Here is a 4,346-nt window from a genome sequence, read left to right as displayed (position 1 = left end):
ACATTTTCTATACCTCTTAGAGATGAGTACCTTGTTCAATATATCATTGTCAAAAATGTGCTTTTTCCAGACTGCTGGGTTCTCCTTTTTTTCTTTTGTTTGATTTTTTTTTTTTTAATGCAGAGAAGGGTCTTGTTTTTAGGGTCCAGTCATCTAGTTTTTTTCTGTGGTTTGTGTGTTTTTCATGATGTTTGATAGAGTGTTTATGCCATGCAGTAGGACTCCTATGATTGTCTCTATTTTTTTATTAACGATCTTAATCGTTGTAGGTTTGAAATTTAGGTCTTAGATCCACCTTGAGCTCATTTGTTTTAATATGAGGTGATAAGTCTTGCTTCCTTCTTCTGCACGTGGATATCTAGTTTTCTAGCACCATTCGTTAGAGACTCTTTTTCCCACTCAATGTGTTTCCTTCACTCCCAACTGCTCTGCAAAGGATCCCATTTGAAGGTCCTGGATATAGTGGGAGAAAAATGTGGAACAGAATGTAAAATCATGAAAGAGACCAGATTATTGATAGAATAGACACTGGTGGGACCTTCAAGATGATGGTCTTTAGTTATCCTTCACATCTGGATGAGAATTCACCTCCATGTTAGGAAACGTAATCATTTAAGATGAAAATTTATACTTACCTTGCAGGGGAGATACCATGATCACGAAGGTGGTTTTCCCAGGGCGAGGCTCATCCATTTCACTCCGGGTATGCTGACTCCTGCAATTTCCCCAAATGTGGGAGACTCAACTGCATAATTGGTAATGGGGGACTGCATTCGCACTCTCCCCTGCAAAGAAAAAAAAAAGATGAAAATTTCCTTCAACTAAAAGCATTTACCCTAAGACCGAGGGTTGGAAAAGGAGGAAAGGTGGTTGGAATACTGGAAGAAAGTGGGATAAGTGATGATACATTGAGACATTTGAAATGGTTGAGCTGAAACAAAATGTGTATAAATTGTTGAATGTAGAAGTGATAATCTGCTCTTGTAACCATCCACCTAAATCACCATAGCAAGTTTTAAAACAAAGATACAATCAAACTATCCAGATGAGGGATACCTTCATCTTGAGCCATAACAGTATTCCAAGGCTCCAGAGCCATAGGGCTGATTATACAGAACATGAGAAACAGAGATAATTGTTCACAAATCATGACTGGCAGCAGCTCAGTTTATCACAGTTACAGGAGAGACTACACAATCATTTTTCGCATTGTGAATATTACACAGATGGGTCGATATCTAGCTCTATGATATGTGTAAGGGTGTGAGGAGTTATTGGCAAATAAGAGAAACGCTATCTATCTACCTATCGATCAATCTATTGATCTATCATCTATCATCATCATCTTGCTGCTACCAAGTCTAATCTGATGCATAGAGAGCCTATAGGACAGAGTAAAACTATCCTTATAGGTTTCTGAGGCTATAACTTTTTGCATGAGTTGAAAGCCTCATCTTTCTTCTGAGGAGCATCTGGTGGGTTTGAACTGCTGACCAAGCCAATCCATAACCTACTATGGCTCTCTTTATTTAAATATACAGTAAATTAGATGCTGTTTGATGATAAGCAGATAATTCCCTAGAAAAGAATTTTCAGTGTTGTGTAAATGTGTGGAGGGAACCATGACAGTACAGTGGTTAATAGTTTAGTTGCAAAGTGAAAAGTTTGAACCCACACTACCTACTTTGAGGGTGGAAAAATGATGTGACGTTGAGCTTCCCTAAAGAGGAAAGCTTTGGGAATGCAGTGACGCAGTTCTACTCTGATTCACGGGGTTGCTATAGGTAAGGTTTGACTCAAAGACCAGTAGCTTGGTTTGGTTTCATTTGGAAGTATCAAGAACTCAGGACAGAAACTTTTGATTAGCAGTTTGGAACCACCAACTACTCCTTGGAGAAAGACCAGGCTTTCTTTTCTAGTCCTATGAACACATCTCAGACATTTAAAGTGGGCATTCTGCGTTGTCCTGTAGAATCACTTCGACTGCAATGACTCGATGGCAGTGAGCGCGTACAAGGGACCTTGGTGGACGGGTTGTGGGTTAGGCTTTGTAATGTGAATCAGAATCAATTCAATGACAGGGAGTTGTGTGTTGTTTGTTTGTTTGGGTGGATAAGAGTAAGCAGAAATTGAAAAAGAAAACAACAATAATAATTGTACCTGGTTGGAAAGGAAAATAAACTCCCCTTCCTTTTTCTCACAATTACTTTAGAAAACTTGAATTTGTAAATAGTTTTTTCTGCTGCTTTTTCCTTGTGGAATGTATATAAATCCTCTAAAAAGTCTAAAAAGGCTTTTGGTCAGTTTTACAATCCAGTAATGTTTCCTTAGGGACCTGGGGACAATCTTCTTGAAATGCAATCATCAAGGAAGATAATGTCCATCTGCTAGTTCCTCTGCCCTCCCTCCTGAGATCGCCTTTCTCCAAGCTGCAGCACTTTGTCCTGTCATAGGGACATGAAAAGTTTATTTTTCCTTCCGCTAAAAGTAGTTAGCAAACACTGGGGGCGACCCAATTCCTAGGTGAATTTAGCATGAGCTGCCTCTGGGGAAAGATGGGACATGGGAACACTGTGAGTCAGAATTGACTTGATGGGCATGAATTTGGTTTGATGTGCATCCAGTGATGCAATCAAAGCTTATGAGTTTATTTTAGGGTCATTTTAAGAATGGATTTTAAGTTCCTAGTTATATAAAGGATCTGATTTCTTTCTGTCGTTTCAGTCTCTTTAGCATATTGTCTATAATGCTCATCCCATTCTGGTTTAATGTTCATTCAGTAATAAGGCATTTCTTTCTCTCCTGTGTTTGTGAAGATGCTTTCTGGGTTGGCAGGATATTCCATGTTTAATTGCATTTCTCTATCTTGAACAGTTCTCTTCTGTCACACGATGCTGCCATGAATTGGAATGGACTCAATAGCACTTAAAACATGGCCAAAGATGTCATATTTGAAAATCAAAAGAAAAGGAGAGGGTAGGTTCGAGGTATGCAAATAATTAGAGACTCAAAAAGAAGAAGAAGCATTCCAAGCAAGGGAAATATAGAAGAAAATTTTCTGAGAATGAAGCAAGTCTACTGCGTCCTCAAAAGGTCAGAGACACTAGAGTAGCTGATTGACTGGGTGGAGAGAGGGATGGTGGGAAATCCTGCAGTGGGGTTCTGCAACAATCCAGGAAAGCAAAGGTGGTGTTTGAATTAGAGCAATAGCCAGGGCAGTTAAGAAGGAAAAAAAAGGCAAATAAATGGAGATGGGACATAGATACATTGTGATAAAGTGAGCAGTAACTTAGAACTTGAGTATAAAAGAAGGAGATTTTGATGTTGGTCCCAAGATCTATTTCCAATTTTCACTTTGAGTTAAGCAAACCTTTCTGTAGATGATGATTCTTTAATGTCTCCTGTAGTGTGCTGAGATTTATACCAAATTTCAAAGCAATTCAGAATTTAAAAATCTCCTTAGGAAAGTATTTATTAATCTCTGCTACTCTAATTTTATTCAGCTTACGTTATATGTCAGGGCTTTCCCTGATATTATTCTCCTTGAAATGAGCTAATAATCACAATTTAAATACATGTAGGGATAAATGTCTCAGGATATTCCTTTTAATCTTCATATCTTGGGCTCTTTTCATTCATTTTTAAAATATAGTAAATTCTAAATGTTTGTATAACATTTTTATTCAATATATTGACTGCTAGGAACAGAATTGATGATTATGACTCATAAGTTTCGGTCAAATCATAAAACCATTCATAAACAAAAACACAAAACTATTGCACTTATTTCTATATTTTTAAATTGATATCAGGTAGAAGTGCTTTAATTCAGGGAACAAAGTTTAGCAGAGAAAGGAGCTTTGAAAGTCAGTCTTTAAAATGTATGGGATAAAAATGTGTTTATGTAAACTATTATTTATTTCATAGTCTATAAAAATGACACTGGGTTTTTATCATTCCATTCTCAGAATTTCAAGAATAGGAAAGTATTAATTGTTTTAAAAGATCATCCTCTGTCAGTTTATGGACAAGTATCCCATTCAATCAGAATTTCTTCTGATATTTCCTAGGGATTAGCTGTGCAGTATTGGAGAAAAGCACTTCCTGTGTCTGAAATGGTGAAATTTAAAATGTTTTGCTTTAACTCATTTTCTACATTATACTTAAATGGTTTTAAAAGCTAAACATTTTAATTTGTCTTTATAAGTTATACTATTTCAGTGGTTTTCTTACTTGATTGTACATTAGGCTCATGTGGAAGGTGTTTTAAACTACAACATGTTGAGTTCTCTATCCAGAGTTTCTTATTCAATACAGAGGGAACTGAGGATAGCAATTTGCCTTTC

General features: G+C 36.8%; 1 non-coding gene across 1 annotated transcript; it reads left to right on the top strand.

Annotated features, from left to right (window-relative positions):
• The first annotated feature begins 627 nt into the window (after nt 1-627).
• On the top strand, nt 628-788 carry LOC115868505. The gene has a single exon (XR_004045635.1). It is a non-coding gene; the product is annotated as a U1 spliceosomal RNA (small nuclear RNA).
• Nucleotides 789-4,346: the final 3,558 nt, after the last annotated feature.

This window comes from Echinops telfairi, unplaced genomic scaffold, assembly GCF_000313985.2.
Source record: "Echinops telfairi isolate 266 unplaced genomic scaffold, ASM31398v2 ScPeMD7_11;HRSCAF=52, whole genome shotgun sequence".
Lineage (NCBI taxonomy): Eukaryota > Metazoa > Chordata > Mammalia > Afrosoricida > Tenrecidae > Echinops > Echinops telfairi.
This window is presented reverse-complemented; position numbering and strand designations above follow the sequence as displayed.